At 41.5% G+C, this 14,809-nt stretch overlaps 1 protein-coding gene across 2 annotated transcripts in view; it reads right to left on the bottom strand.

Annotated features, from left to right (window-relative positions):
- The window catches only part of ARMC10 (armadillo repeat containing 10), a 38,227-nt gene that overhangs the window by 14,408 nt on the left and 9,010 nt on the right, over positions 1-14,809 (bottom strand). The gene's annotated exons all lie outside the window — the stretch shown is intronic.

The raw sequence follows: 14,809 nt of genomic DNA, 5'->3' as shown, positions 1-14,809 counted from the left end.
TCAGGGTCCTGGGATCGAGCCCCGCATCGGGCTTTCTGCTCAGCAGGGAGCCTGCTTCCTCCTCTCTCTCTCTGCCTGCCTCTCTGCCTACTTACGATCTCTGTCTGTCAAATAAATAAATAAAATCTTTAAAGAAAAAAAAAAAAAGAGAGCGCACAAGTGTGTGAGCGGGGATGGGGGAGATGGGGAGGGGCAGAGGGAGAACCTTAAGCAGGCTCCATGCCCAGCACAAGCCTGCCACGGGGCTCCACCACAGGACCCTGAGCTGTAGTCCTGTCCCACACTTGACTGACTGAGCCACTCAGATGCCCCTAAAATTTTTTTTTTAATTTAAAGATTTTATTTGCTTATTTGAGAGAGAGTGAGTGAGCATAAGTGGTGGGGAGGGGCAGAGCGAGAAGGACAATCAGACTCCTCACTGAGGGTAGACACTTGACCGATGGAGCCCCCCAGTTGCCCCAGAAGTTTCTTTTCTTTTCTTTTTCTTTCTTTTTTTTTTTTTTAAAGATTTTATTTACTTGACAGAGAGAGAGAGATCACAAGTAGGCAGAGAGGCAGGCAGAGAGGGGAGGAAGCAGACTCCCCACTGAGCAGAGAGCCCGAAGCAGGGCTCGATCCCAGGAACCTGGGATCATGACCTGAGCTGAAGGCAGAGGCCTTAACCCACTGAGCCACCCAGGAGCCCCAGAAGTTTCTTTTAAATAACATGGAATGCATGCTCTGATGCTGGGCACAGTTAAAGCACTTCATATGCTTTATCTCATTTAATTTTCAAGTAACCTTTGGAAGAAGATATTATTAAAATTCTCAATTTACAGATGGGAAACTGAGACATTAAGAAATTAGCCAAAGGGGTCACATAGGTGCCTCACTTGGTTAAGCATTCGACTTTGATCTCAGCTTAAGTCGTGATCTCAGGGTAGTGAGTTCAAGCCCCACACTGGGCTTCACGAAACACAGCATGGAGCCCACTTAAAAGAGAGAAGAAAAGAAAAAGAAAAAAGAAATGAGCCAATGGTCACTTGATAATTCTCTCTCAGTGAGGCACCGCATGCCAGAGCACATGCTCCTTCTTTAAAAATCAGGTACATGTGTCCAATGGAACACTTGCCTAGAGGCATACATTACTTAAGGAAAAGGATTTAAGTAAGTAAATCTTTTTGATCATATATTTTAAAAAAGATTTTTATTTATTTATTTGACAGACAGAGATCACAAGTATGCAGAGAGGCAGGCAGGGAGTAGGGGGGAAGTAGGCTCCCCACTGAGCAGAGAGCCCAATGCGGGACTCGATCCCAGGACCCTGAGATCATGACCTGAGACGAAGGCAGAGGCTTAACCCACTGAGCCACCCAGGCGCCCCGTGATCACAATTTTTGGAGCACCTCAGGCAGGAGAAAAATCTGTGGGAGTCACTCAATCATGTTGCCAGTATGGCAGTTTTGTTTGGTGTACATGGACATGGCCTAATGACTAGGATACAGTCCTGCTGGGGGCAAGGACAACAGGAAAGTTTTCATTCTGAGTAAAAGCTACAGCAGTCAAATGCTGGATCTGGTCAGTGACTTAGAATTTAGGTCTACCTTAAAAAAAGAAAAAAGAAAAAACAATCTATTTATAGACATTATCACAGGAAAAATAGAAGTATTTTATAACACCATCATTGTGTTATAAAAATAGAACATGATTCCTGAAAACTAAAACTATGAATATAAGTTAGCGTACGTGTCCACAGAACACAGCTGGGGCAGGGGCAGCCTACAACAATAGGTGCTATATGAGGTCACATCTGTGCCTCTTTTTTTTTTTTTAAACGATTCTTTATTTATTTGAAAGAGAGAGAGAAACAGTACCTGCACACGTAAGAGAAGGGGCAGAGGGAGAGAGAGAGGGAGAAGCAGGGAGGCTGATGCGGGGCTCAATCTCAGAACCCGGAGATCACCAAGTGAGCCAAAGGCAGGTGCTTAACTGACTGAGCCACCTAAGCACCCTGTGCTGTGTCTTTTTTATTTTTATTTTTTGAAGATTTTATTTATTTGACAGACAGAGATCACAACTAGGCAGAGAGAGAGGGGAAAGCAGATTCCCTGCTGAGCAGAGAGCCCAATGCGGGGCTGGATCCCAGGACTCTGGGATCATGAACTAAGCCGAAGGCAGAGGCTTTAACCCACTGAGCCACCCAGGCGCCCCGCCTTGTCTTTTTAAAAACACCTACCGGGGCGCCTGGGTGGCTCAGTCAGTTAAGCAACTGCCTTCAGCTCAGGTCATTATCCTGGGGTCCTGGGATCGAGCCCCGAGTGGGGGTGAGGGTTCCTTGCTCCTCCCTGTTCATGCTCCCTGTTGTGATCTGACTCTAATAAATAAAATCTTCAAAAAAATACATACCAAATTATTAAGTGTAGTTATCTTTGGGTGCTAGATTACAAATGACTTATTTTCTACCCTGTGCTTATGAGCATGTTGGTTTTTTTTTATAATAAATACACATTACTCTTGTAATAAAAACAATTACGTATATTGCCTTAAGGATGAATCACAGAAAACTATGAGGGAAAGGGCCAAGTAGAGATGGTGGAGACAATAAGTGATATGCTGTCCTGAGAAAGCAAGTAAGAAGCCCGTTAGGAACATCTAAAAGCCCAGAGGCCAGCAGTTTTTCACTCTCAGGTTTAATAATTAGGATCTATGGACTCTGCTTTTACTTCTGAATCCATTACCTGCCTCATGTGCACTTTGTAAAACCGGATTAACCCCCCAAATATTTGAAAAGTGAAAGAATGACAAAAACAGATTTTAGAAAGGAAAGATTTTGGGGGTTCATCCGAACTCTTTTTATACAGGAGGAAACTGAAGCTAGGACTGTTTAAAGATTTGCCAAAGCCACACAGGTAGTTAGTAGCAAAAAGTCAGAGAAATGAAAATACAAAGTGCAGGCAAGTCATTCAACCTCTTTTGAGGTCTCAGCTTTCCTCATCTATTAAAAAAGGGGATGATCTAAGACTGTAACTGATTCCAAAGGTGCACCTCTAAAGTCGTGTGATTTTGTACACATATCTGTGGGAGAAAACAAAAATCCTGATTAAATAGCAGGCAGAACACTCGCACAGACATTTTTCCAAAGTCTATAGCCAGATGGCTACAGGCACATGGAAAGATGCTCAGCACCATCACCAGGGAAATGCAAATCGCAACCACAGTGAGCTATTACCTCATACTCGTCAGACTGGCCATTACCAAAAACACAAGTAACAACAAGAATTGGTAGGGATGGGGAGAAAAGGGAACTCTTCTACACTGCAGGTGGGAATGCAAACTGGTGCAACCACTCTGGAAAACAGCATGGAGGCTCCTCAAAAAGTTAAAAATAGACCTACCCTACGTTCCAACAACTCCTGAGTTTTTATCTGAAGAAAATGAAAACATTAATTAGAACAGAGACACGTGCACCCCTTTCTTACAGCATTACTTTGAACAGCCAAGATGTGGAAGCCATCTAAGTGTCCACTGATAGATGATGAATGGGTTAAAAAGAAGTGATGTGTAGATACATACACACACACACACAGGGATATTATTTAGCCATAAAAAATATTAAAATTCTACCAGGCAACAATAGGGATGGACTTGGAAGGTAATAAGCTAAGTGTAAAGAGCCAGAAAGACAAATACCATATGATTTCATTTATATGTGGAATCTAAGAAAAAAAAAAATAAACGAAAACCAGAAACAGACTCATAGATACAAGAAACAAAATGCTGGTTACCAGAGGTGGGAGGGGTTTGGGGACAGGTGAAACAGGTAAAGGGGATTAAGAGGTACAAATTTCCAGTGATAAAATAAATAAATCATGGGAATGTATTTTCATCTTTCCCAATGCTCTCAAACAGTCTAAATGTACAGGAATTACAAATTTCTTAATACTGAAGACACACACACACACACACACACAAAAGGACCCAATTCTGGTTCAAGATGGCGACATAGGAGATCCTGAACTGATCTCTTCACACAGACACCCTCAATCTATTGCTATATCAAGGATAATTTTCTCTGGAAGAAATCCAGAAATGAGAAAAATTGAGAAAAAACTCCCCACTAAAACTGACAGTAGAGGATGAAACACAATCTTGCCATCACCACCTCCCCTGGTGCAGCAACATATAACCCGGCAGGAACTCACATCTCCCAGCATCTCCCTGAAGAGCAAAGGCTTTGGACCCCACACCCTGTCTTCCAATTTTTAAGATTTCTAGCTGAGACATGGGCTTCCAAAATATCTGGCTCTGAAAGCCAATGAAACTTGCATCCATTACACCCACCAGGCTACAGAAAATTAAGAGAGAGTTTTTAAAGGGCTTGCACGTACTAACCATGGCTTAACCCCCTAAGGCCAGCAGAAGCAGTAGCCTGGCTCCAGTCTTTCCATCAAAGAGGCCTATTTACTTATCTTAATAACTGCAAGGCAGCTTGAGGGGCAGACTTCTCTTTGAACAAACATCAAGGGGCTGACTGACAGTAATACTCTCCAGAGATGGGGAGGCTGGATGGTCCCATCTTTGCACTCTCCCCATGCCTCGCTCTAGGATGCTGGTATTTCCCAGAAAGGAGTCTGCACACATGTCTGGCATCCTGGTTTTTGCGGCTGCTGCCCAAGAGATGCCCCTTGATCACCTGGATCTAGTGGCCAGAAGGACCCACAGGTTCTGTGGGATGGTAGCAAACAAAGAAATAGTTCATAGCTAGCTATCACCCCAGGGCTCAGCACAGAAAGATCAAACACCCATCTCTGTCTTCCACTGGCAGGTGTATGTCCATACTGTAAAAGCTGCTACCTGAAGGTTTGGCTTCTACTCAGCCTGTATCTAAGCACTGAATGAGATCCTTCCCTTTAGGACACAGACAGGGCTTGGCACACTCTCAACTACCATGAGTTGTTAGAAACAGGCTGCTCGAACAATCATAAAGCTTGGAGAGACAAGCAAGACCTGGGCACAGTTGAAGAGTAAGATTCATTTCCTACATGAGATCACTCCTTTAAGACTGGGACAGAAAATCAAAGAAAGTGCTAAGCAGAAGTCACAGAGTTGAAGAATATAATAACGGAACCGAAAACAACAACAAAAACAAACTACTAGAGGGATTCAATAACAGACTAGAGGAAGGAGAAGACAGGATCACTGAACTAGAAGACAGGGCAGGAGAACTCATCCAATCAGAGCAGGAAAATAAAAATGAAGATAGCTTAGGGGACCCATCTCTCTCTCTCTCAGACAAATAAATGAAATCTTAAAAAAAAAGATTTTAAAAAAAGATTTCATTTATTTGTCTGAGAGAGAAAAAGTGAAAACGAGTGTGCACGCACAAGAGGGAGCAGCTGAGGGAGAGAGAGAAGCAGGCTCTCTGCTGAGCAGGGAGCCTGATGCAGGACTTGATCCCAAGACCCTGGGATCATGACCTGAGCCAAAGGGATATGCTTAACTGAGCCATCCAGGTGCCCCTAAATAAATAACATCTTTTTTAAAAAAAGTCAAAAGCTAAACTCAAGGAGAAAATCTTACAAGCTACGACAGAAAAATAACTCATTACATATAAGACCATGAGCAGATTTTTTAGCCAAAACTTTGGAGGCCAGAAGGGAGTGTCACAGTATATTCAAAGTGCTGAAAGAAAAAAAAAAAAACAAAAAACCGTTAACCAAGAAAAATCTAACTGGCAAAGTTGTCCTTCATAAATAAAGGAGAGAGAAAGAATTTTCCAGACAAGCAAGAGCTGAAGGAGCTCAGCACCTCTAGCATGGTCTTACAAGAAATGTTAAAGGAATTTCGTGAAGTTGAAACAAAGGGTGCTAATTGGTAGCAGGAAAATACATACATGTATAAATCTTGCTGGTAAAGATACATAGTTATATTCTGAATAATGTAATGGTGGTGGGCAAGTCACTTATCTTACAAGCTAAAAGTCATAGTAAAAATAACTATCAGTACAATAATTTAAGGGATACAGAAGACAAAGATATAAATTGTGATACCAGAAACAAACTGTGTGAATGTGGAGGGAGTAAGAATGTACAGCTTAAGAAGGCATTCAAATTTTAGTTATTATCAACTTAAAATAGACTGTTATGTTTTAGGTAAGCCTCATGGTAACCACAAAGCAAAAACGTATGGTAGATAAAGAAACATTAAAGGTAAAGGAATCTAAACCTACCACTACAGTAATCATCACACCACAAAGAGAGCAAGAAAAGAAAGGCACAAAGGAAATACAGCCAGCCAGAAAACTATTAACAAAATGGCATTAAATCCATACCTACTGAAAATTATTTTAAATGTAAATGGCCTCAAGCCTCCAATCAAAAAGCTTAGAGTGGCCCAAAGGATAAGAACAAAAACAAAAACTGGAGGAGAGAGTCAAGATGGTGGAGGAGTAGCAGCCTGACATGACATCAGGTCGCAGGAGTTCAGCTAGATAGTTACCAAAGCATTCCCAACACCTACAAACCCAACAGGAGACTGAAGAGAAGAGGAGCAGCAATTCTAGAAACAGAAAATCGCCCACTTTCTGAAAGGTAGGATGTGCAGAGACGTGAATCTGAAGCGACAGGAAGATAGACCCTGGGCAGGGGGGTGGGATGGGGTGGGGAAGCTAGCTCCCGGGCAAGCAGCGGAGCAGCGGAGCACAAAATCAGGACTTTTAGAAGTCTGCTCTACTGAGGGACATCGCTCCAGAGGCTAAGCAGGGGTGGAGCCCTCGTGGGGACAGTGTGGTACCAGGTCACAAGGGTCACAGAAGGATCCAGGGTGTCTTGAGTGCAGCAGAGCTCGCAGGTATCAAAGTAGGAAAGCCGGCTACAGAGACAGAGCCGGGGAATGAGCTCTCAGCTTGGGGCTACCTTACACTGTGGCACAGTCAGGCCACTGCTCTTTTGGGCAGGGACTCGACAAGTAGCAGATCCGGGGAGACCCACCTTCCTCCGCCAGAAGAGGAGCATGGCAGGAATCTGCTGGGTTGGGAGACTCCAAATGGGGCTGTGCGCCAGAGACAGAAATGCCGGTCACAGGATGGGCGAGCTCCAAGCGCAGCCAGAGACCAGGGAGACGGGAGTGATTGAGCGCTTTTCTCTGAGGGTGCACTGAGGAGTGGGGTCCCGAGCTCTCGGCTCCTCCGGCCGGGAGACTGAGAAGCCACCATTTTCATTCTTGTCCTCCAGAGTTCTAGGGAAAGCGTTCAGGGAACATAAGCACCCCGAGAGCGAACCCAAGCAGAGCATATTACATAGCCCAGCCCTGGCAAGGGTGGCATAGTTCCACCTCGGGTAAAGACTTTCGAGAATCACTGCAACAGACCCCTCCCCCAGAAGATCAGCAAAAACATCCAGCCAAGACCAAGTTCACCAATCAAGGAGAAGAGCGGAATTCCAGAGGAGGGGAAAGCAAAGCACGGAATTCATGGCTTTCTCCCCATGATTCTGTAGTCTTGCAAAGTTATTAAAATTAAAAAAAAAAAAAAAGATTTTATTTATCTACTTGACAGACAGCAATCACAAGCAGACAGAGAGGCGGGCAGAGAGAGAGGTGGAAGCAGAGCTCCCCGCAGAGCAGAGAGCCTGATGGGCTTGATCCCAGGACCCCGGGATCATGACCTGAGCCGAAGGCAGCAGCCTTAACCCACTGAGCCACCCAGGCACCCAAATTATTTTTTAATTTTATTTTTTTCTTACTCTATTTTTTTTTAACTTTTCCTCTTTCCTTTTTAACATTTTTAAAAACTAGTTTATCTTAACAATACCTTCCTTAAAAAAATCTTTTAAAATCTTCACTTTTATAGTTATATTTTATTCTTCATTGTATCTAATTTTATTTTAGTAGACATATAGGATGTTTTCTTCTGAAAAATTTTGGGATACAATTTCTTTAATAGATCAAAATATACCCTAAATCTAGCACAGGGTTTTGTTCTAGTCTCCAGCCTGAGAAAATTCTCTCCACTTTCTTTTTCTTTTCCCAACCAACTTATCTTATCAATTTCTTTTTAAGAATTTTAAAAAAAATTTTCATCTTTACAGTCATATTCCATCCCTTCCTCATGTTTACCCTTACTTTTATATATCTGTGTGTTTTCCTTTCTTTAAATAAAATTTTGGGAGGTAGTTTCTTCTAAGAGACTAAAACACACCCAAAATCAAGTCGATGGCTCTGTTCTATTCACCAGTCTTACATATATATATATTTTATCTTTTTAAAACATTTTTTAAAATTAAAAAATTTTTTTACCCCCTTTCTTCTCCTCCCAATTAGGGATCTCTTCTGATTTGGTTAGTGTACATTTTTCTGGGGTCTTTGCCACCCTTTCAGTATTTTATTCTCTTGTTCATATATTCATATCTGGATAAAATGAAAAGGCAGAAAAACCACACACACAGAAAAGAACAAGAGGCAGTACTGATGGCTAGGGACCTAATCAATAAGGACATTGGTAATATGTTAGATCCAGAGTTCAGAATAATGATTCTCAAGGTGCTAGTTGGGCTTGAAAAAGGCATGGAAGATATTAGAGAAACCCTGTCTGGAGAAATAAAAGTCCTTTCTGGAGAAATAAAAGAACTAAAATCTAACCAAGCTGAAATTAAAAAAGCTATTAATGAGGTGCAATCAAGAATGGAGGCTCTTGGGGCAAGTGGGTGGCTCATTGGGTTAAGCCTCTGCCTTAGGCTCCAGTCATGATCCCAGGGTCCTGGGATTGAGCCCCGCATCAGGCTCTCTTCTTAGTGGGGAGTCTGCTTCTCCATCTCTCTCTGCCTGCTTCTCTGCCTACTTGTGATCTCTCTCTCCCTCTCTCAGGTGAATAAATAACATCTTTAAAAAAAAAGAAAAAGAATGGAGGCTCTTACTGTTAGGATAAATGAGGCAGAAGAGAGAATTAGTTATATAGAAGATCAAATGATGGAGAATAAAGAAGCTGAGCAAAAGAGAGACAAACAACTACTGGACCACAAGGGGAGAATGTGAGAGATAAGTGATACCATATGATGAAACAATACTAGAATAACTGGGATTTGAGAAGAAGGAGAAAGAGAGATGGAGCAGAACGTATATTGGAGCGAATTATAGTAGAGAATTTCCCTAATATGGCAAAGGGAACAAGCATCAAAATCCAGGAGGCACAGAAAACCCCCCTCAAGATCAGTAAGAATAGGTCCACATCCTGTCATCTAATAGTAAAACTTACAAGTCTTAGTGACAAAGAGAAAATTCTGAAAGCAGCCCGGGACAAGAAGTCTGTAACATACAATGGTAAAAATATTAGATTGGCAGCAGACTTATCCACAGAGACCTGGCAGGCCAGAATGAACTGGCATGATATATTCAGAGCACTAAATGAGTAAAACATGCAGCCAAGAATACTATATCCAGCTGAGCTATCACTGAAAATAGAAGGAGAGATAAAAAGCTTCCAGTACAAACAAAAACTAAAGAATTTGTAAATACCAAACCAGCCCTACAGGAAGTATTGAAAGGGGTCCTCTAAGCAAAGAGAGAGCCTAAAAGTAGTGGATCAGAAAGGAACAGAGACAATACACAGTAACAGTTACCTTACAGGCAATACAATGGCACTAAATTCATATCTCTCAATACTTACCCTGACTTTAAATGGGCTAAATGCCCCAATCAAAAGACACAGGGTATCAGAATGGATTAAAAAACCAAGCCCATCAATATGCTGTCCACAAGAAACTCATTTTAGACCCAAAGACACCTAGAGATTTAAAGTAAGTGGGTGGAAAACAATTTACCATGCTAATGGACATCAAAAGAAAGCTGGGGTGGCAATCCTTGTATCAGATCAATTAGATTTGAAGCCAAAGACTATAATAACAGATGAGGAAGGACATTATATCATACTGAAAGGGTCTGTCCAACAAGAAGTTCTAACAATTTTAAATATCTATGGCCCTAACGTGGGAGCAGCCAACTATATAAACCAATCAATAACAAAATCAAAGAAACACATCAACAATAATACAATAATAGTAAGGGACTTTAACACCCCCCCACCCTCGCTGAAATGGACAGATCATCCGAGCAAAAGAACAAGGAAATAAAGGCCTTAAATGACACAGTGGACCATATGAACATCACAGATCTATTCAGAACATTCCATTTCAAAGCAACAGAATATACGTTTTTCTCTAGTGCACATGGAACATTCTCCACAAGAGATCACATTCTGGGTCACAAAATAGGTCTCAACGAGTACCAAAAGATTGGGACCATTCCCTGCATATTTCCAGATCACGATTCTCTGAAGCTAGAACTCAATCACAAGAGGAAAGTTGGAAAGAACCCAAATACTTGGAGACTAAAGAGCATCCTTCTAAAGAATGAATAGGTCAGCCAGGAAATTAAAGAAGAATTGAAAAAATTCATGGAAACAAATGATAATGAAAACACAACTGTTCAAAAATCTGTGGGAACACAGCAAAGGCAGTCTTGAGAGGAAAGTATATAGTGATGCAAGCCTTTTTCAAGAAACAAGAAAGATCTCAAGTACATAACCTAACCCTACACCTAAAGGAGGTGGAGAAAGAACAACAAAGAAAGGCTAAACCCAGCGGGAGAAGAGAATTAATAAAGATCAGAGCAGAAATCAATGAAATGGAAACCAAAAAAAAACAACAGAACAAATCAATGAATCTAGGAGCTGGTTCTTTTAAAGAATTAATAAGATTGATAAATCCACGGCCAGACTTATCCATAAAAAAAGAGAAAGGACCCAAATAAATAAGTCATGAATGAAAGAGGAGAGATCACAGCCAACACCAAAGAAATACAAACAATTACAAGAACATATGAGCAACTAAACGCCAGCAAATTTGATAATCTGGAAGAAATGGATGCATTCCTAGAGACTATAAACTACCAAAACTGAACCAGGAAGAAATAGAAAATCTGAACAGACCCATAACCAGTAAGGAGATTGAAGGGGTCGTCAAAAATCTCCTAACAGGGGCACCTGGGTCTCAGTTGGTTAAGCCTCTGTCTTCGGCTCAGGTCATGATCTCAGGGTCCTGGGATCAAGCCCTGCATCAGGGGTCTCTGCTCAGTAAGGAGCCTGCTTTCCCCCCTCTCTCTGCCTACTTGTGATGTCTCTCTCTCTCTCTCTCTCTGTCAAATAAATAAATAAAATAAAATTTTAAAAATCTCCCAGAAAACAAGAGCCCAGGGCCACACAGCTTCCCAGGGGAATTCTACCAAACATTTAAAGAAGAATTAATTCCTATTCTCCTGAAACTGTTCCAAAAAATAGAAATGGAAGGAAAACTTCCAAACTCATTTTATGAGGCCAACATTACCTTGATTCCAAAACCAAACACCGCATCAGAAAAGAGAATTACAGACCAATATCCTTGATGACCACAGATGTGAACATTCTCACAAAATATGAACCAGTAGGATCTAATAATACATTAAAAGGATTATTAACCACAACCCCACAATACCACAAAGTGGGATTTATTCCAGGGCTGCAAGGTTGGTTCAACATCCGCAAATCAGGGTGATATAGTACATTAATAAAAAACAAGAACCATATGATTCTCTCAATAGATGCTGAGAAACTATTGACAAAGTACAGCATCCTTTCTTGATCAAAACTCTTCAGAGTGTAGGGGTAGAGTGAGTGTACATACCTCAATACCACCAAAGCCACCTGGAAAAACCCACAGCGAATATCACTCTCAATGGAGAAAAACTAAGAGCTTTTCTGTTAAGGTCAGGAACATGGCAGGGATGCCCACTATCACCACTACTATTCAACATAGTACTAAAAGTCCTAGCCTCAGCAATCAGACAACAACAACAAAAAAATCAGAGGCATCCAAATCGGCAAAGAAGAAGCCAAACTATCACTCTTTGCAGATGATACGATACTTTGTGTGGAAAACCCAAAGGACTCCACTCCAAATCTGCTAGAACTTGTTTAGGATTTTAGTAACGTGTCAGGATATAAAATCAATGCACAGAAATCAGTTGCATTTCTCTACACCAACAAGAAGACAGAAGAATGAGAAATTAAGGAGTCGATCCCATTTACAATTGCACCCAAAACCATAAGATACCTAGGAATAAACCTAACCAAAGAAGCAAACAATCTATACTCAGAAAATGATAAAGCACTCATGAAAGAAATTGAGGAAGACACAAAGAAATGGAAAAATGTTCCATGCTCATGGATTGGAAGAACAGATATTGTGAAAGTGTCTCTGCTACCTAAAGCAATCTACATATTTAATGCAATCCCTATCAAAATACCATCTATTTTTTTCAAAGAAATGGAACAAATAATCCTAAAATTTAAATAGAACCAGAAAAGATCCCAAATAGCCAGAGGAATGTTGAAAAAGAAAGTTAAAGTTGGTGGCATTACAATTCAAGACTTCAAGCTCTATTACAAAGCTGCAATCATCAGGACAGCATGGGTACTCACACAAAAACAGACACAAAGATCAATGGAACAGAACAGAGAGCCCAGAAATAGACCCTCAACTCTACGGTCAACTAATCTTTGACAAAATAGGAAAGAATGTCCAATGAAAAAGACAGTATCTTCAACAAATGGTGTTGAGAAAATTGGATGGCCACATACAGAAAAATGAAACTGGACCATTTCCTTACATCACACACGAAAACACCAAATGGATGAAAGACCTCAATGTGAGACAGGATTCCATCAAAATCCTTGAGAACACAGGCAACAACCTCTTTAACCTCAGCCGTAGCAACTTTTTCCTAGAAACATCACCAAAGGCAAGGGAAGCAAGGGCAAAAATGAACTATTAGGACTTCATCGAAGTTAAAAGCTTTTGCACAGTAAAGGAAACAGTCAACAAAACCAAAAGACCCATGACAGAAAGGGAGAAGATATTTGCAAATGACATATCAGATAAAGGGCTAGTATCCAAACTCTATAAGGAGCTTATCAAACAGCACCCAACGAACAATAATCCAATCAAGAAATGGGCAGAGGGGGGACCTGGGTGGCTCAGTAGTTTAAAGCCTCTGCCTTCGGCTCAGGTCATGATCTCGGGGTCGTGGGATCGAGCCCGACGTGGGGCTGTCTGCTCAGCGGGGAGCCTGCTTCCCTTCCTCTCTCTTTGTCTGCCTCCTTGTCTACTTGTGATCTCTGTCTGTCAAATAAATAGATAAAATCTTAAGAAAAAAAAAAAAAAAGAAATGTGCAGAGGACATGAATAGACATTTCTGCAAAGAAGACATCCAGATGGACAACAGACACATGAAAAACTGCTCCACGTTACTCGGCATCAGGGAAATACAAATCAAAACCACAATGAGATACCACCTCACACCAGTCAGAATGGCTAAAATGAACAAGTCAGGAAACGACAGATGCTGGCAAGGATGCAGAGAAAGGGGAACCCTCCTACACTGTTGGTGGGAATGCAAGCTGGTGCAGCCACTGTGGAAAACAGCATGGAGGGTCCTCAAAAAGTTGAAAATAGAGCTACCCTATGACCCAGCAATTGCACTACTGGGTATGTACCCTAAAGATACAAATGTAGGGACGCCTGGGTGGCTCAGTTGGTTGGACGACTGCCTTCGGCTCAGATCATGATCCTGGAGTCCCGGGATCGAGTCCCTCATCGGGCTCCCAGCTCCATGGGGAGTCTGCTTCTCTCTCTGACCTTCTCCTTGTTCATGCTCTCTCTCACTGTCTCTCTCTCAAGTAAATAAATAAAAGCTTAAAAAAAAAGATACAAATGTAATGATCTGAAAGGGCACATGCACCCCAATTTTATAGCAGCAATGTCCACAATAGCCAAAATATGGAAAGAACCTAGATGTCCATCAACAGATAACTGGATAAAGAAAATGTGGTATATATACACAATGGAATACTATGCAGCCATCAAAATAAATGAAATCTTGCCATTTGCAATGACGTGGATAGAACTAGAGGGTATTATGCTGAGTGAAATAAGTTAATCAGAGAAAGACAATTATAACATGATCTCCCTGATATGAGGAATTTGAGAGGCAAAGTCGGGGATTTAGGGGGCTGGGAAGAAAAAAAAAAATAAAACAAGATGGGATTGGGAAGGAGACAAACCATAAGAGACTCTTAAGCTCACTAAAGAAATTGAGAGTTGCAGGGGGCAGGGATATGGAGAGGGTGGTTGGGTTATGGACACTGGGGAGGGTATGTGCTATGTATGGTAAGTGCTATGAAGTGTGTAAGCCTGATGATTCACAGACCCCTGGGGCAAATAATACATTATATATTAATAAAAAAAATAAACCCAAACCAAAATAAGACCCAATTTACATTTTGATTTTGGTCACCCATTCTAACATAGAGTGAGTTTTTCCAAAGAACCAAGCAATTCCTGGACACAATTCCAGGTTCCACAATTCAATTCAACTTTGACACTTTCTACCTGCATCAGACCCCACAGGTTATGGGCTCAGTCATTAAAACACTGCCCCACCCTCACCACTTCAGATGCCAGGAGCAAGCCCAAGTTATCACCAGTACTCCTCTTTTTAAATTTTTTTTAAAAGATTATTTATTTTTTTGGTATATATATAGAGAGAGACAGCAAAAGATGGAACACAAGCAGGGGCAGTGGGAGAGGGAGAAGCAGGCTTCCTGCTGAGCAGGGAGAACAAAGCAGGGCTTGAACCCAGGACCATGGGATCACAACCTAAGCTGAAGGCAGACGCTTAACGACTGAGCAACTGAGACGCCCCGTCACTGGTGCTTCTGATCAGAGATTCACCAACGCCACTT

Source organism: Mustela nivalis, assembly GCF_964662115.1.
Source record: "Mustela nivalis genome assembly, chromosome: 12".
Lineage (NCBI taxonomy): Eukaryota > Metazoa > Chordata > Mammalia > Carnivora > Mustelidae > Mustela > Mustela nivalis.
The sequence above is the reverse complement of the archived record's forward strand: the minus strand, read 5'-3'. Positions and strand labels throughout refer to the sequence as shown.